Raw genomic sequence first — 20005 nt, forward strand, 5'->3', positions numbered from 1 at the left:
TATTTCTGGCAAAGTGTCTGACAAAGTTGAAATCGATATTTGGGTTATTATGGATTTTTTAGCTCCAGGATTTGTTTGTCACTCATCCTGTAGGACTTTTGTCCAAAATTGTTTGCTGCTATTCAGGTGGGGTCATTCGCTACTGGAAGTGTTCTTGAATTCATTAATGCTGTGTTTGATGGGGAAGGAATTTTGGGAGCATGTTGATGCACAATGGGGTTCAGTTTTTGTCACAGGTGAGACAATAGTTACAGGATTTGACAATTAAGCAGCTTTGCATGACTTTGAACAATCCCAAACTCAACAGGTTTGTGGAGATGGTAAAAAGTTTTGTGAGCAAAAAATCTAGTAGGCATTGGTCAATGATATATTTTGGAAAAGGGCTTTGGGGTTGGCTGCAAATGTTTATCACTTTAAGTGTAGTGTTGCAGGGTGGACATGGTGTCCTTGGATTGAGAGAAGTGCCAGCGAGAGAGAGGATATGAAAAATGTCTTGTACAAGGTGATGATCAAACAAGACAAGAATGATGCTCAACCTAATTGTAAAAGAGGTCCCAATAAGTGTGAGCTCCAGGTGGGGACATAGTCAGAATCTAAAAGTTACAGGCTTGTTTCCAGGGCGTGTCTTTGTTCACAGCACCCAAATATGTACTGAAATTGAGAAGCAGTTATTTTATGCTGGATGATGCAGCTAATCAAAATATTGATTGAGTAGGCAAGATTAAAGGATTCATTTGGAAAGATTCCGTTCACTGTGGAGTTTCAGACATCAAAGGTGAATGGAAGTGATGATGGGGCTTATGTGGTACCAGTTTGGAGTAGGAATGCCCTGCATTCATGTCGGTCGTACATAGGACTGATTATCCCCTAACATAACTCCTGTTGGGGTGAGTACATTTTTATTGCAGCTTGTTATATGCCCAGCCCCTCAATCTGCTACACGTTTCCTGGAGCTCTAATAGCCAGACCTATATCTTGGCCCTTTCGTTTTCAGATCTCAATGCTTACTTCTTTTACAGATATCAAGGCCCTCAGCTATATCTACATGACATGATTCATATCCATAGCGTTAAGATGACTTTTGAATTCCACAAGTAGGAACAATTCTTCCGACAAATGTATGGCTTTATTTCTTTTCCTCTTTGCCCCTTGGTTTAATTAACCCAATAATAAGAGGCTGAAATCTATGCTGGAATTGTTTTATATTTCAGACTTTATTGAATTTTCCTTGAGATATCGCCAAAAGACAATGACAGGCGTTGATCTTTGAATATCATGCACACGATTGAGTGGTGTGCCATATGAATGGTTCTCCCTTTTTAGGCAATCATAGTAAGTTTGTATCATAATTAGGTTTATGTTTATTGATTTATTTTTTGATGAATGCAGGATCAGTAGAATTTATAGTTCTGATGAAGGCGGTCAATTAATTATATGCCAAAATGTATCTTTATGTCAACCCACTGTAAGACCTACATTGAGAAGTGTATATGAATGTATTGTTTGATTTGAGGCCTGAAAATAAAATAGGGTTGATTCTATTCAATATTTTCATAATTTTGTGGCAATTTGTGATTTAATGTTTCATTCTTCATTAATGCTATACTTTGTTATTCAATTATTACTGTGTTTTTTCATTACTATCAAATGTTGTCTCTGTGGTTATCTTAATTTTGTCTTTGCTGTTTATTGATAAAAATTGTTTTTGTTGAATTAAATAATAAATGATGGTTAATTGAGATGTAAACTAATAACTTAACAAAATTCCCTTGATTGGCACACCTGTTTAATTTATTGTGCAACAACCTTCTTGAGATACACAGTATGTTCCCCAGTTCCCGTTAGAGGGGGGGACCACCCTTCAGTACATACATGCATTCATGTCAGTGTCAGATGAAGTTTTAGACTTATGTAACAGTAAAGCAGAGCCAGCTTCTCCTGAGTATCGTCATGCGTTTCCTCATTAGCATTTCAGAGTCTTAGGACCATTTTATGGTGAACTATGAGGTAGCTATGGTTTGTTGTAATAAATGTATGAATGTGCTATATGCGGAGAGATGTGTAGTATGGTGATGGAGGGGTCAGAGTTCTAGCATCTAAGACCTCAAGATTTTAAGCCGCATTCCATGCTGTAATGCCCTATCTCATTCAGTGGAATTGGTTCAGTTGGGTGTATTTGTCGGTTCTTTGCCATTTCATCAACAGATTTTTTTCAATGTGTTTTTTAATGAGTATTTTTCAATGAAAAGCTCATCGAAATTGATTTATTTGTATTTTTGGGGGTCCCCTCATACTACCCATCCCCTATTGTTTTTGATCTATTCCCGAACCCCAACCCCTTATATGCACTCCCCCCTGCACCCTATATTTTTCAATGTGTTTTTTCCTTGACAAACTTTCATTAAAACAAAACAGTGAAAAAGTCTGTTGGTTAAAATGACGTTGTAGCGTATTTGTCATGACCTCCATGTTGGTTTGAGTGGGTGCTAATTAACTGTTAAAGTACTGTTTTAACTGTTCCTGTGTCCATTGGTTGTTACTTCAGAAAGCATTATCACAGGAAAGGATATCAGTGCATCAATTCTCAACTTTCAAGAACACACCTTTAATTAAAAAAACAATTGTGTGGCCTTGGCTCACACTTGTTGCAATGCACATATCTTCACAGAGATAACTTCTGTCAGATGTCCTGTAATTCAGTAAACACCAAAGTAGTTCCTCCTTACATTTCTCATAACAAAACCCCTCCTTTTTAACATACTTGCCACCTTGCACTTTTCGTATCATACTGAAACTGTGTTAGTTACTTTGGGCTGTGGCAAGCAGCTCACTTACTGATTAATGCCAGCCCATTTCATTCAAGAGCCTCAAACCTGTCAGCTCCTGGTGCCATGGAATTATGCAGGATTGGCAACATAAAACCTCTCGCAGGCTCTCCTCAAGCCTGAGGAGGGTTCTCTCTGCTGGAAATACCATTAGCACAAATCCAAAATACCACCCAGGGAGTGCTTCTCAGTCCATGTTCATCTTCCTCATGGAACCCAGGATGAAAAACTACTGTTAAAGGCACCCCCTTATCATGTAATGCAATATTAGGTGGAAACCAGGGACCCAGTGTCCGACACTAAGCCCCCAAGCCACTCTCCATTTTGGCAGAGATAAGGAAGAAGACCGTCTAATGTGACGAATGGAAGGCATTGCCTTTCTTTACCTTTTTATTTTTTCAGGAGCTCAGTTGGTTGCCCATCTTAGGTTTGCAGAGCCACCACATACTTTTAAGTACTGCGTAAAGCAAGACAATGACCATTGATAATGGCTCATGTCAGAAAATAGCATCTCCATATGTACGGTGCAGCCTCACCTGTGACGATACTGCAATCGTATGCCAAGTGTAGTCAGACATGCTTCAGTAATTCCATCTGATGGCATTCAATGTCTCATGTGACTGCTAGAGTCACCATGTACAAGGTACCAACTAACATGCCCATTAACTTTACCCATGCTCCCCACCCACATGTACCTTTGAAGTGTGCAGCCAACCACAGCTCCGGCTCCTACTTTATCTTTTTCGTTTGGCAGAAACATGTTATGCTCTATATAGAGTCCAAGGCAGGAACATTACAAAAACATGTTTATTAATCAGAAATACGTTGCTGTGTCTACAGCAAGCACCAGTTTGAATGTGCCAATCCACTACACCAACGCGTCTGACACATTTCTCTTCTGTACCTCTTTTGGATCAGGGAGCAGCAGTGTGTTCATTCAATTATGAGAACACATAAGGGATGTCTGAAAGGCCTGCCTAGTCACTGAAGAGGAAACTCATGTATTGTGGGGAAAGAAGTAGGGGGGTGTCTATCAGAACAAACTGTTAGAAACACAGGTGTACTTTCCTTAGAATAAAAAGAATGTGTTAGTACAATCATATTGGACATTTCTACAAGTCAAACTTATTGCAGTACATCACCCTGTACTTCTTCAGAGATTCTCTGCTTATCCTTTCCTTTCTTTCCTCCCCGTGAAAACTTGGCTTTGTGTAACATCCCCTCGACCACGGCCCTGTAGATTGCAGAGACTAGAGCATTCAACATACAGCATGCTAAATCTGGCCACTCTTGGCACATTTCCGCTCCATACTGAAGCACTAGGAGATGCATATTCTCAGGCACAGGTTCAGCCAAATGCACATTGAACTGGATGCACATACCCTCAGAGTCATTACAACAGTGAAAAATAAACTCATACCTTCAAATCTCTGGTGACAATTCTTCTTTGTGTAAGGGGTCAAGACCGTGCACAGCATGCCACAAAGAGACTTCACTCACTTCAAATGTGTTGCTGGGAGATTGCTCCCCGAATTTCTTTTAACATTTTTCAGGCATTGTGGAGTAAAGTAAAATATCCCAAACCTCTCCTCAACAGTCCTTTGTTTGCCAAGTGACTGACAATTTATGCATTGGTCCGATTACAGTGCCAAAGTCACTGAGTTTGGCCTGCCCTTCTATTATATTGTACACTGATGTAAATTAATGTGTTTTCTGATTCCAACATTTTGATTGCATCAGTTGCACTCATCATGTTCTCTTGCAAATATCAAAGACCACAGCAGGCTGCACTTTCCCTCGCCTCACTATCAATGAGTACCCTCAGATCCTCCCATTTCCTGTCTGAGGCATCATCACTGAGTAGAAATTCTTTAAATAATCACAACACCAGTTATATGGCGTTCAGCACCCTTAGTACAGAGAACCACCAGATTGAATTTATTTGCATTTTGTATTTTATTTGTAATTTATATAGCGCTTTATGCCAAAGTGCTGAACGAAAAGGGACACACTTTATGGTACAATAAAATGCAATATTAAAAACGAAGAAAAGGTACCGCTTTCTACCACCTAGCCGCGAAAACCTGGAACAGCATCCCAAAAATAATAAGGAACACCAAAGATCACCTCAAATTCAGAAAATTACTAAAAACCTGGCTCTTCAAAACCAGAGACTAAAACCGAAACAACAATAAGACAAATGACTCAACAAAAAGGACCTTGACACAGGGGTCCACCTGCGAGACCCAGGGAGACGGAGGCAACGACTCCAGCCAACCCTCACCATCCCCCATCACCCGTACAGCCACAACTAGGTACCACGAGCTGTGGAACGGACAAGACACAACTAATCACCACACAAACGGAAGTATGGACACTAGCAGCTGCGCTAGTCATGTGGGGGGGTGAGGAGCATGCAAAGTTATTAAGGGAGCGGGCGGAGGGGACAGCTAAATCCTCAAACGGCCTCGAATGGAGAAAAAAAAAAAAAAACGAGCACGTACCTCCTGAGACACAGGGTGTACAAGCATCCCGTCGTGTAAGATTACACGAGCCCAACCGGCTCAATCCAGGATAGAGATGCCAACTAACCAATACCACTAACAACTTCCTTCTCTGCATACACCTCTCAAACTCCAAACCAAACACAACCACAAACCTCCAGCACAGCAAACCGCACGAACTTCACTACACTGCAACAACAAAACAAAAACACACATAGACTCGCACATCAGCACACAACGACTACCGGCCGCATACACCCCAGGCCCAGCCGACGGAACCACCGGGCTGAGGCTGCCAACAGCACATCACTGCAATCTTGCACTTTTCCAGCCTCCACCCACTAACCCACCCCTCCCTCCCTCTTTCAGAGCCGCCAGAGCGCCAGGGGACCACTCCGGTGGTGATAGTGCGCGGTACAAATGACCTTTAACATTAACATTAACATTAACATTAACATATTCATAGTTGTTGTTCTAGATGAGGGAGATGATTCTTAAGAGTGGTATGAAATGAAGAATAGGAAGTAATAGAGCGAAAATATGGAGGAAGAGAGTTCTAGTGAGATGGAGCTAGCAAAGTGAAGGAACAAAACTGTGACTGGCACAAGGGGGACGAGGAACTGACAATTGAAATTGAGGCTGAGAGCGAAAACAGGAGAAGATAGGTAAAACGGTGCAAGGCCATGAAGAGACTTGAATACAAGAGAGAGGAAAGTGAATTTGAGGCGAGGTGAAAAGAAAGCCAACCTAGGGTGGAAGGAGACTGAGAAATTGAATCACGAGAAGAAAGAGACAAATAGAAGCATTAAAAACAGATTTTAGGGAGCCAAGTGATAAACAGGAAGACCAAAGAGTGTAGCAGAACAATAAAATGAACATGAAACAATGAGTGAAGCAACCAAAAGCTTAGTGGCATCAAACGTAAGAAAAGATCAGGATTTACACATTTTGGAAAGCTGATAGCAACAAACATTTAAAGGGATACTAGTTAAGGGAGACAGTTGCAATTACCCTTTTCCTTCAGGTCATCAAAGTGCAGAATGATAGGGTTATGTGTTTCAGCTCACACACATATCTTATAGGGCACCAGAAAGACAACTGTGTTCCCGATCAACTCTGAGAACTTTGAAGCTGCTTTTAAGACATCACAAAGTAATTTGCAAGGGCATCACTTGGGGAAGGTCATGAAATCGATATTGCCCTTCAGTAGATTAGAGCACATTTTCATGTATCTTGCAGGATCACGGTAAATGCACATTACACTACAACAATACTTGCCAAACTTGCATTGCAAGTGCTGCCAATCTCGACAGCGAACATAATGCATACGCACCCTCTTTCTGGCTCGCAAACATGTGAAGTGAAATGCCGTTGATGGATCACAGTGTATCCCTGGTGCTTCATCAATGGTAACTGAGATTTTTACATTGGCCTTGATAAACTCTGTGATGTGGCCCATGTCCGTCATAAAAACCTCTGTTAGGTATTTTGTTTGCATTTGAGAGGATCTGGACAATGTCATGAATGTTAGGGTACGTTCATGGAAACATTTACCAAGTGGACCATCTGCCTGGTGCAAGCTGGTTCCATTCTGTGCCAACATGGGCACAAACTAATGGGACACATCATTCTCCTTGTCACGTTTTCTTTTAAAAAGTATCAGTGTATCAGTGAGGGATATATGGACTAGAACACTCTCAAACTTCAGCTAATCCTTAAACTTTAGGTTTGTCTTTGAAGAAACATGTTTAGCATTCCAGCTTGAAGCTTTTCCATTTATCAGTGAAAATGCAACTGTGCAAACTTAGCCAGTAGTATTGGTTTGTTGGCATTGTTCAGTATCAGGGTACCCTATTGGAAATCCTATAAAAAAAACAGACTATTTAAACTTTATTAAGGCATTGCACTAAGATTGTTCTTTAATTTTAGTCCCTATACACACATCTATACTGCTGAGTATAAAAAGTTTCTTGCTGATGGTGTCCTCTGGCATGAAGATTGGGAGAATTTGCCAGGACAGCTCAGGGGCCACATGCTAATCTTGGAAACAAGATAATTCTGAGAAGTGCTTGTTTGAAACCCCGTCCCTGCTTAGAGGCTAGAATCCTGCATTAAGAGATTTTAAAAAAGCAATACATTTTTTTAAAGGTATCTTGCTCACTTTCTTGCATGCCTGGTGAAAAGAAAGCATCTGGTAAATATAGATACCACAAAACATCTCAAAGCAAGCTGCACACTGGTTGGCCAAGCAGCACGCCTGGAAATACTCGTTTTTACACATACCTTGAATTTAGATGTCTTGTGTCATGCCTTTTCAGTCCAGCGACTTCCACACTGATTGCTTGCTGGCAACCCTCTCAAATCCAATTAGAAAGCTGGTTTGTTTGATGCTGGACAAAAAAGACAAAAGCATATCAGCACCACGTGATAGTAACCGGTCCCAATATAGAATATAGAAGTAGTAATAGGTGATAAAGCCTGTGGCAACAGTTCGATATGTCAGTTCAAAAGCATGTAACATAATTTAAGTACAAACATAAGTAATTGGCCCCTGACAACATACATGCAATAGCAAGTATCATATGTATGGGATAGGTTGTCAATGTGATAAATTATACATTATTAAAACCAAAATAACTCTGAATATTCATATAACTGAAAACAGATAGAGGATTAAGTACATAGCTGTGATGGCACCATTAGCTAAAGGTGTTATGGAAGAACAATATAGCCAGGATGATTGAAAAGCACAAAGGAACACAAGAGGAGTAGAAAGGGATCTGAAATTAGCAGAAAGGGGCCATTATTGTGTCAATTATTTACAAAGTGTAGCCAATGGGCTTAATGATGCAGAAGCATGGTGTTTGATGCGCGTTGAAAGCAAAATGCTGCCATGATTAGAATACAGTGAATCATTTGATCTCTTATGAAACATTTATATTTTGACATTTTTAGGACTTTAAAATTGAATGTTTGAGTTCTGAAAAAATAGAAATAGTTTCTTAAATCGAATTTATTTTCAAAGAAATGATCACCGATCCCTCTCATAAACATGCACTGAGCTACTGGTTTGCATTTGAAGGTTTTCAGTTTTCAATAATGTTTGTTGTACACGGACTAAACAATGTGTACGTCAAGCATGCACAAAATGGTCGCCATGGAGCCACACAGTGAACTAATGAATATGAGAATTATAGGGTGCTCTCACATTTAGCCCTCCTAGAACCTCCCCCCTCAGCTAACCAAGAGAAAGACATGGATGCCAGAACATGACCCTGGGGGTGGACTAGCAAGGGAGGATCACCTGGGCGGAGGGTCCTTGGGGATTGGGGAGGTGGTGCATTCAAGTGAGACATGGTATCCCCCCTTTTTAAACACTGATTTACCCTACTATCCCTCAGCCTTTATGGGATATTGCCAATCTTATCCTGTCCTACCCTTTGAACTTCCAGCAAGTACTGTGAAGAAGAAGATGCCACTAAGAGTACTGCAGAATTCCTATAGAAAACACTGGTGTAGTACTGAGATGAGCGAGAAGGCTATGGAGGAATGCTATCACTCAGAATACACATGGCCATTTAATAGGTTCAGGCAAAGTCAGGCAATTGACTCTAATGCCTTACACCTGCAACCTATTGGTGTTTGGCAGCTGTATAAAAGGCGTGGACACATACAGAAAGAAATTGAGGTTGTGTTGCAGGGAGGAAGCTGATCAAAGCTTTTGTAGAGCTGAGGAGACAGAACCCCCAGCACACCCGAGTGAAGCAGAGGGAAGTTGCCTGTGAGTGCGTGGTGGGCAAGACGATTCTCTGGGAAGACGACATCAGAGAGTGCAGGATGCTGTGTGGAGAGGCGGTCCTTGATCGGCAGCTTCATTGTGCATGCTTCCCTGGGTGTTGAAAGGACCCAAAAGTGCCATGGGGCAGAAGTCACGGAAGCAAAGAAGCAGCAAAGACATGCTACGCAACCAGTCAGTTTCAACGCTGTGAAGAAACCCGGTGCCAAAGTGAATAAGAAGCCAGATACAGTGTAGCAGAGTGGCCCCATGTAATTTACTCATTCTTGAAGGTCTCTGAGGGAAAGCGAAATCCTAAACGAACTTACAATGGAAAGCCAATGTGAACAAGGCGTTAAATTCTATGAGATAGAACAGAGTGAAATGAAATGAAAGAATGTAACAGAGTTGTTGGGTACCACAGAAGGTACATTTCTGAAGGTCTCTGAGCAGACTGCAACCCTTTGCAAGTATTGAGGAAGATATAGACGCACAGAAAATGGAAAGCAAGGAAGTGTGAGCAACAGAAAGAAAGTTTATATGAACTGACCAAGTAAACTGACCAAGTAAACTGATCAAGCTTAGACGCACTAAAAGATCTCTGGAACACATTTACAAAAAATATCCCACACCAGAATCAGATTATGCCTTCATGAATGCCAACAAAATCTATACAAAAGCCATTATAATGCATAAAGCCAATGCCTATAATACCTGAATCAACAATGTTTCCTCTAACTCAAAGGAACTATTCACTATTCTTAGAGAATTTGAAAATCCCACCCCAGTCACCACTCTGACCAATTTGAGTAAAGATTGATGCACTACCATCCAAAATGTGCTAACTTCCAAAATTGAACTATTACAAAACAAAGTCAAGATAAAAAGAAAATCTTTGACCGACAAAAATATGCCTGTACCCATCAACAATACCACGAAGAAAAACATGGACCTATTGTTCCATTTCTCTCCAGTCCACCAAGACTTAGTGTTAGAAAACATCTCAAAGCTTAAAGCATCTAATTGTAAAGGAGATAACTTCCCATCCCATCTCGTCAAACTCTGCACCCCTGTCCTCACGCCTATTATCACACATTTTGACAAAATAGCATATACCCAAATCCAAACCCACCTGGAACAAAAGCAAATCCTGGGTGCTAGACAATCGGGCTTCAGGCCTAACAACAGTACCGAAACGGCACTTCTTGATCTGAAAATTCAGATGGATGTCATTAGGGATTCAGGCAAACTCTGGATACTACTGCTGTTAGATTTATCTGCAGCATTCGATCTTGTAGATCACGACAAACTCTGCACCACACTGGTGAACGACTTTATTTTCTCCAAAAATGCTACTCAGTGGGTGAAATCCTTCTTAGCGGAGCAGACATCCAGAGTAGCCATAGGGAAGGAGGCTGCAGCTCCTATCCCAGTACCCATCTGGGTACCACAAGGGTCTTGTCTCTCTCCCATGTTATACAATTCATACACAAAACTCCTTATTGCTGCCTTGGATGCGATAAACAGAAGGGGATCATCTACACCAACTTTGCAGGTGACACCCAAATCCTCATCCCACTCACAGGAAACTATGAGGAGGATACCATGACCATAAACAAGATACATGCCATAATACAAAAATGGATGGCTCTAAACAGTCTATGCCTTAATGATGAGAAAACCGAGCTTCTCATCGTGGGCTCCCAAGGCAAAATCAATACCCTCCACAATGACTACACATTCATTAACATAGATGGTACTCAGATTTCGATCTCCAAACAAGTAAAAACATTCGGAGTCTATCTAGATGTGAGTCTTACCATGACAAGGCATGTGAACACCTTATCTTCTTCCACATACAATACAGCAAAATTAATTGCTCTGATTTGTTAGTTTCTAACCACTACCAATTGCATCACTCTAGCCAGGGCACTGATATTATATAGGTTGGATTACTGTAACATGCTCCTATTGGGTACCTCTACCTCCAACATTTGTAAATTACAAGTTATGCAAAATAAAGCTTTACGAGCAGCCCCAGGGCTAAAGCAAATAGGAGAGAGAACCATTGGCTTCCCATCAAAGCTAGAATCATCTTCAAATCCTTGTGCATCACGTACAAAATCCTTGCAAAGAAAGGACCAGTGTACATTGATAATGGAATACTTAAAAAAGAAATCACCAGAATGCATAGATCGAACAAAAACATACTTCTGGCAATCCCCAGTTATAAAAGTGCCAAAGCGGGTGGAGGCGGTTTCCAAGCTTTGGCACCCAAACACTGGAATGCCCTACCCGTCAATATCAAAAATGAAGAATCATTCCAGTGCTTCAAAAACAACATGGCTGTTCAAACAACATTAGAAAATCCGTATGCTTGTTGAATACGCTGCAACTGTAAGCTTATACTTGGAAGACTGTAACTGTATTATATTGTTTGTACTATATTGTCTGTATCCTTAAGATGTCTTTTACTATACTGTTTGTATTATACTATTGTGTATCTTCAAGATGTCTATAACTACGCCTTGCTACCCGAGGGTCTGGGTGTATAACAAATGCAAAAAATAAATAAGTAAAAAATAAATAAAAAATAACTCTTTGTGTGTATCGAGGAAAGATACTGAAGCATATAAAACGGGGAGCAAACGAAGTGCGAGCAAATTAAAGGAGAAAAGCTAAATGAAGCTAAAAAAGAGAAAAGGGAAGCCAAGAAAGCATGTTGGTGAACAAACAGAGAAGGAAAGCTAAGGGCATAGGTTGCGTGACTTGTAATGGGTGGACCGTGCGGTCTTTCAACTGCACCATGACCAGAGGGCCCCAATCCGTTTATGAAAGTTAATGAGGAGATGATGCAGAAAGGCTGCTGTTTAACAAAGTGGCTCATTCTACGACTGTTGAGTTTTGTGTCAAAGAATTGGAATTTTGGAAGAGAGAGTTGTTGAATATTGTGAACCAGAGTGTTTTAAGCTTGGAGAAGGTAAGCCCTGAGAAGTCCAGTGAACTTGCGAATTGGAGTGCTTTAAGCTTAGGGAAGGGAACTCTGAGAAACCCATTGAACCTTGTGAAGTTGAATACTTCACAGACTCTACAGAGCAGGAGCCACATAGCCTGCACAAACGCAGAGGCCTAGAGGTGTTTGCCGACGCTCCTGTTAACTCCAGCATTTTCACAATGTTTGTTTTTAATTTAATGTAATCCCGTATCAGGGAGTTGGCGACAAATTGCTCTATGTACTTTGGATACAATCCAGAGTGAGAAAATACTCCAAAAGAAACCTACTGTTTGTTTTGGTTGCCAAGTGCACAATATACTGTTCACGGAAGTGGGCATGAACCACCTCTTGCATGGCTATTTTATACTGAAGATAAGACCATTGTAAAGAGACACCGGGGCCAATGCCAGTCATCGGTGTGCTGACTGCACAATACAGTGTAAGACACTGCCCTGTATATAGATACATTTACTCAGTGCAACCCTAAAGATAATAGAGTTCAATGTGTCATCCTCTGCATTGGCCAAATGCCAAAAGATGTTCAGCAAAGACAGCTGTTGCCTTGCCTTACAGGAGAAAAGGCCAAATTCTAGTTAAATGGTCTGCACCGGAGTGCGAGTAGGCAACCAGAACAATCTTTTGAGCAAAGATAACTCCAATGCTGCTACTCACGGTTTATTGCCAAAATGCCAGCTTTTGGCCCCATACCTGAAAATGGGGCTATTCTTTGCAAGGACTAGCTGGCTAAAAATTCCATCTGAATATTCCCATCCAATGCGGGCCAATTTTCTCACAGATGCAATGGCTTGCAAGCATCTGACCTTGACATGAGCAATATGAGAAGTACCACGAAGACCTTCCTCAAGGTTAATCCTCAGATATTTATATTCCGTTGCTACCTCAAAGGGGACTCCCTCCAAATGCCAAGGTGCCGTAATACTGCTGCGGCCAGGCAGACTGAAAACCTAACTTTGGTTTTCTGGATATTAACCACAAGGTCCAAGGCATCCGAAAATCTCTTCAAGGAATCAAAAGCTGCTTGTTAACCTGCTGCAGTAAGATCAATTAGAATGATATCGTCGGCATATCCTAACCATTAAAGGGGAAAATCACTGAGTTTGGGCGGAATCGAAGTGGGGTTTGCTAGTGTGGGGCCCTTATTTTCAAGATATAAAATAAACAGAAGTGGAGCAAGATTGCAGCCCTATTTGAGGCCCTGCACCGTCAGGTTCCAGGAAGAGAATGACCCAGGTTGGTCCAATCTGACCTTAACCTTGGCAGCAGGAACATTCCTAGCGGATAGCTTTTGCCAGAGTTTATTTTGATTTACAGTGTCAAAAGCCACACTGTACTCAATAAAAGCGGTATATGCATTGCTTCGAATCAGCCATGCCTGCTGGATGACAGTATAGAATGCATGACAGTCGGTCGTCGTTCTTAAGCCATGTTTGAATCCAGTCTGATTAAGTGGAAAAGGTTTAGCCTCAATGGTCCATGTCCAGAGAATATCAAGGAGCACATGGGCAAAAATCTTTGAGGAACGTCTAGCATTGCGAGGAGATGAGAATTACTAGGAGCAGTGCGATCATCCTTCTTCCAGATAGGAACAATGATGCTATCCCTCCATGAGGAGGGAATAAGCTGGGATTTGCCAATCTGCCAGAACAGGCAGTCAAGAACCGATGCCCAGGTGTCGGCATCTTTTTTGACTATATCACCGCAAATACCAACTGGGCCCGGGGCACATGAGGAATTAGAGCTGGTAATAATCATCATGATGTCTGCTGCAGTGGAGTTATAAGGTCATCTGTCCAACGCAGGTCTGTCCCTCTGCTTTTTTCTCCACTCCTCTCAATGTTTTTTCCACATATTCAACCCAGGCAGATTCAGATGCACCCAGGAGATCACGCTCAGGATGATCACCATTATTCAATTTCCAAAATGCACATACATCCTTGTTAAGAGCTGCATCCACCAAACAGCGCCAATGAAAGCAGTCTAGACCATATCAGTGCTGTTTTGGCAAATTTCCAGTAATACCAGTTTGGTTTTGTTCAAATGCAACACACGCACACTAGGCAAAAGGTGCATGTTCACAAGGTTGGGCAGTTCCCTTCTCAGATCCCCCCTCTTGGAAACTAAGATGTCATCATAGTGGTGTTGGTGCTTGCGGTAAGGATGGTAGATCTCTTTTTCCTGCAAACTCTCCTTCTAACCGCAAGATCGACAACAGTGCTAATTACTTTGACAAAGTCCTGGATCACATCATGGGCCCTAAGTCGGTGGCCATCTGTGCCCTCAAATGAAGAGCTTCTAACAAAGGAGTTCAACGGAATACGAAGATGCACAGAAGCCTCCTGCAGTCTCTTCGTATTCCAGGATATGAGATTTAAAGCGGCCTTCACCATTAAGTCACCAGTAGCCTCCGTAACCAAAACGGAATCTACAAGATTTAAAGACATCACTAGGCAAAAGTGGTCACTCTCTAACCGAGGGAAAATGTACATGTCAACCACAGTACCAGCATCAAGGGGCCAAAAAGCCATAGGGCCTCATTACAACTCAGGCGTTAAGGGTTAACGCCGTCGTTAACCCTTATCGCCTGATTCCAATTTTAACGGCTGCTTTTAGCAGGCGTTAAAATCCATGGCGCTAAACCGCCTTGGTGCTAATTACGGCACTGTAATTTACGGTGCCGTAATTAGCGCCTTCCCCACTCCCATTATGCCCTATGGGGCAAAAATGAGAATGGGGAAGGGTAAATGGGAAATGGGGATTTACCGCTCCACTCACCTTGGAATGGGGCGGTAAATCCGCCATCCACCATGGTGTAAACATAGTTTACACCATGGTGGTAAAGTTGGTGTACTTACCGCCTGGGTCGTAATGACCCCAATAGTCTATAATACTACTGGAGTTGGGACTGAAACAAGTGTATTTAGGTGGGCGGTCTGATGCAGTAGCGCCATTGACCATGGAGAATCCAGAAGAATAAAGAAGAGTAGCCCACTTCAAACCCCTGCCACATGAGCGTGCAAGCAGGCTATCATCAGTCGGTGAGGACAACAATTGACCCTCAAAGTTAGAAGCACTTGAAGGTGGAGGAATGCGGGAGTTGAAATACCCACACATGATACAAGCAAAGCAAGAGCGTGTGTTGCCAATGATAGTCTTGATCTCAGATAAAACCAAGTCATGAGGATATCTATAGGGAGAGTCATAGATATTAACAATTACAACTTCCCTGCAGCCCGCTTGGTCAGCCATGCCCAGTGCCATTCCTCCCCCATCTGTACCACCCCCGCTCCTGCCCCAGAAGGCAAGCTAGAAGCTGTGATGGCCAGGCGGTTGTGTGTCAAAATTAGCTAGAATGGCAATATTCATATCCGCAGGGCTATATCTTCTACCATATTTCGAGTCAATTAGCATGCATTCATATCCGAGCCGGTTGAAAGAGGCAATTGATTCTAAAATATAATCGAATGTTTCCCTAGAGTAAAAAAAAAAAAACACTGCAATTGCCTTAGTACAATGTTCACAAATATCAACGGTCTGAATGCCATCACTCTGTAAAAATCGGAGTGAATGATGCAGTGAAACCAATCAAGCAGCCGTGAGCGATTTAAGAAATGTCCATTTGCTTTGCCAAAAACACACTGGATGAAAAGAGCTTTGGTGCCGGCTTTACAAACCGGCGAGATGTGGGCATCACCCTGCAACCGTTCAGGAAAAGCCGGCGAACATATCGCTGGTGCTCCCCCACCAGGATTCATCAAAGGTGCCTCAGTTAAAACTGCATCAGACAAGTCACCGCCGAACTGCGCAGGGGGAAGTCTTGTGGCCTTATCCAAAGTTTTAGAGGTTACCCTTGCCTCAGTTATGATTCTCTTAGCTAACGCGACAGGCTCAGAGTCTCCATTCAAATAACTAACCATTACATGATTACTACTGTTAGTGACACTACCAGACAGGCTACTAGTGCAGGGTATTGTTTGTTGAACAACTGGATTGTTCAACATCCCCAAAAATGACACAGTTAGAAGGAAAAACGGCCTTTCCGACGATCACACTGTTCGTGTTAAATGCAATGGAGGGTTAAACATAGGGAAAGAAACAGCCGGGCTTTTCTGCTGTGGTGATTTGGACGTCACACTAATAGGCCGCGTAATAGCCGTCGCCTTTCTTTTTTTCTTATCCGATAAGGTTTCATACATAGATGGCTTACTTAGTGTCCCTCACGGCCGGCCGTTTTCTTGGAATAGTTCTTTGGGTCAGGCGAGGGGAGCATGGATTTTTAGGAGCTTTGGAAGTTTTACCATCGCAGGTACCAAGGATCTAGTCAGCTCAGGCAGAGACTGTGATATTAGACCAGCGGGAGCAACAACAGAAGCAGGTGCAGATATAACACAATGAGACCGCAGCTCAGTCCAATTAAGTTCATGTTTGGTTAAGGTGCAGGTCAAGCACTCCAGCGTAGCCACAATTTTAGAAAATGGTGAAGACTGCATATTCAATTTGGCATTAGTCACATTGCGCTTGCTAGAGAGATCAGAAAGCAAAGACTCCAAGGGCCTCATTACAACTCAGGCGGTAAGGGGTTTACGGCGCCGTAAACAGTGCCGACCCTTACCGCCTGAGTACGAGGTCCCTTAGCGCCATGGCGGATTTAACACCTGCTTTTAGCAGGTGTTAAAATCCATGGCGCTAAGGGACCATGGAGTTAATTACGCCACCGTAATTTACGGTGGCGTAATTAACGCCTTCCCCACTCCCATTATGCCCTATGGGGCAAAAATGGGAATGGGGAAGGGTAAATGGGGATTGGGGACTTACCGCCCCGCCAAACTCGGAATGGGGCGGTAAGTCCGCCAACAACCATGGCGTAAAGTCACGGCCTAGGCGGTAACTTACCGCCTGGGTCGTAATGAGGCCCCAAGATATTAAACATAGCCGCAGAGGTGTTACTATCATCTGCACAGTTAGCAATGTCAGAAGAGCAATTCAGCAGGCGAGAGAATACCATTTCCTCTGCGCACGGAAACCGGGTGCAAGTCGCCAAACTAAAAATTGAGGGTAGGGTCACAAGGGTCACAGGAGCCCAAATGGAGCAGTCTCAGGTAGAGCCGATTCAGGAGAAGGCAAATTAAATATGCCCTCAGATTCACACAGAGCAGAGGATAGATGCAAGGAGGGTGCTCAAGTATTGTCATCAGTGAAAGGGGCGTTCGCAGGTTGCGAGTGTCCCAAACACACGGCTTCTCACCTGGATCTCACAGGTGAAGCATTCTGACTGAAGCAAAGCTAGAGGACTAGGGCAATTGAAGTAATGTTAACTCTCTGTGCCGAAAGTTACATTTGTCATGAAATGTTAATGCATGCATAACATATTTGCAAAGCAATGAAGAAGTTATGTAGTGTGGGATGTATTTACCCATGCATCCGAGCCCTACCTCAAAACTGTGCAGTAGTGACATGGAAAACATCATGATGGCCAGAGCTTCCCAGAAAATGCACAGGGAAATGCATGAAGAATAGGCTGCCACTCATTTTTGCCGATGTTATGGGCACAGAAGGACATTGCCTAAAACCACCATTGGACTACCCACACAGTAGTCTGAAACCATTGGGAGTGGCAATGCTGATTGCCAAAAGCAAACCCATAACTGTTGGGAATTCATTTTTTTTTCTTAAATCCCAAAAAGGGGTCCAGTACTCACCACTATCCAAAAGCCGGCGTTTTAAAACAACACCAGATTTTACTTTTTGTATAAAACTGAATAAATGAACCCAAGGCAAGCCAAAGAAAGACTTACTGAGAGGTGGATCCAATGTAAAGTTATATTCTGAAGTGACTTGAAGGTTTATAACAAGACTGGCTGAGCTGTGGATTTCAGCAGTTTAAGTAAATTTGGACTGAAAGACACTAAAAATCTAAATGTTTAAAAGAAATGAGTGACCTATTTCTGAGTGTCACATAGGTTGCAATTGTTTAAATGTCATAGTTTTGAACTTAGAATCAGCATTCTAGCTGCATATGTAAAAAATTGTCTTGACTTAAACTGGGGAACAAAAAGTGACATTTTATCTGAAACCTGGCTTAAGGAACTGAATTCTGCCCACCAGCCACCCCCATCAGGAGTGAAACTTGAGTCACAGCTGTGGTCCCAGGCCTATCTGCCTTTTGCTGGCCACACTAAGGATATGCCATCTCTCTGATAATTGAATTAAGGGGAGCCCCCACAGAATACAGGAGCTCTGAATAAAGCCCTCTCCTGACTCAGGCAAAGGTTTTATTACGGGGGCTGTAAAAGTAGCTTCCTCCTGAAGCAAAGGGGAGGAGCACTGCCTGTGAGAGCAAGCTGGCTTGGCAGAACTGGAAAAACCAGAAATTCAACCTTGTGCTGGGGGAAAACTACACCCCTTTGGGGCCAGAACATAACTCTAAAAAGATGGATCATTCATAGAGCGGACATGTGAAAATTGTATAAATGATACCATAATTCTTGTGATTTTTCTGCCCACATTTTAAGAGGTTTTTAGAACCGGTGGTATGTTCAGGGGAGTTTTAGCAGAAAAGAGGATATTACTCAAAATGTGTGCATGTGAAAAATCTGACACTTCATCAACTAATGTCCATACTCCTTGCGCACATGTGTATAAATTTGGGTTAATATCCGACATTGCGAAATCAGTTAAAAAGTGAAATCTGTGCCATTTCTGAATGCAAGCCCCCAGGAAGAGCAGAGTTTGAACAGGGGATACCTCCTGTGATATGTGAGGGGTGCATGTAATTTTAAACAAATGTGTACCTGTACAAATATGTCTTTTTTTATCAAATGTAGATTGTGTGCACTTTGACAGGGGAGTGTCCTCTCTGCAAGCCATAAAATGACATCGCTCTGACTCACAGTTCCTTCCCCAATCAAGTGAGAAATGGAAGTTTGACCAATTAGAAGCTGAGAGAGAGGTAGGGTCAGTGATGCTAGAACACACCCACATTCTAAACAGATAAAAGCAGATAGTGCAAGCCAAATAGGGATTCATTTTCCACTTGCAGCTGGAAGCTCTGCCAAAATTCCATACTTTACCTCCATCAACATCCAGAGATCCAGACTTCAAATCCCTCAATCTCCAGAATCCAGAAGCAGTGCTGTACCCAGAGAGAGAGCAGAGCTGACCCAGGCCAATGTTAGCAGAACCAAAGAGCTGAACCGGAGTCCAGTCCAAAACCTGACCAGATCCGTGGCGAGGCATATTTCTAAATATAGTGTGAGTACATAGTAGAACTGTGCAGAACCAAACTCTTAGTTAAAATAATATAATTCAATTCTATTTTAATCTAAGTAGAACTGCCTCCTAACTGTCACCTGTCATTTGTAAAGCTGTCACCTGTGATTTGCTAGTTGCAAGCTGCACTTGTCTTTGTGAACTTTAAAATTTCAATCTGAAAAACGACCTTTATTTAATCGCTCATATCTCCGTGACCGTTTGTGCTAGAGACTTGCAGTAACTTTCATCTGGAAGCTGAGATCCTAGGCTTTCCTAGGACCCCAAAATGATAGTGATAGTCCTTGTAGTTCCTCTGTAATCGCGCCAGACGCATCCGCGAATTTTGCCGCGATTTGAAAATTTCTCCACTTGAAAAAGATAGCTGCTTTTGCTTTCCTCTGAAAAAAATCGTTTGCCTCATAAAAACTATCCCTGCATCACTGCTAGAGTGAGCCTGAGCTTATATTAACTAGATACCACTCACCTAAACCTCTAGAGGGAATTAAAAGCATTTTAGCATATTTTTCACTTCATTGCCAGCACATATAAAAGCATTTTGGGCCTGTGTTTCCAACTTCTGTAGTGTAAGCTTGCTGGGGTGAACTGAATTACAGTTGATTGCATTTCTGAGAACTCT

At 42.3% G+C, this 20005-nt stretch overlaps 1 protein-coding gene across 12 annotated transcripts in view; it reads right to left on the bottom strand.

Moving 5' to 3' along the window:
• LOC138497200 (poly(rC)-binding protein 3-like) overlaps positions 1-20005 on the bottom strand; it is a 3473032-nt gene that overhangs the window by 1039147 nt on the left and 2413880 nt on the right. For all 12 annotated transcript variants that reach the window (XM_069620521.1, XM_069620517.1, XM_069620516.1 and 9 more), the window contains one exon: positions 7613-7719. The gene's annotated coding sequence lies outside the window, so the exon portion shown is untranslated. The remainder of the gene's footprint in view (positions 1-7612; positions 7720-20005) is intronic.

This window comes from Ambystoma mexicanum, chromosome 5q (assembly GCF_040938575.1).
Source record: "Ambystoma mexicanum isolate Mex_15411 chromosome 5q, UKY_AmexF1_1, whole genome shotgun sequence".
Taxonomy (NCBI): Eukaryota; Metazoa; Chordata; class Amphibia; order Caudata; family Ambystomatidae; genus Ambystoma; species Ambystoma mexicanum.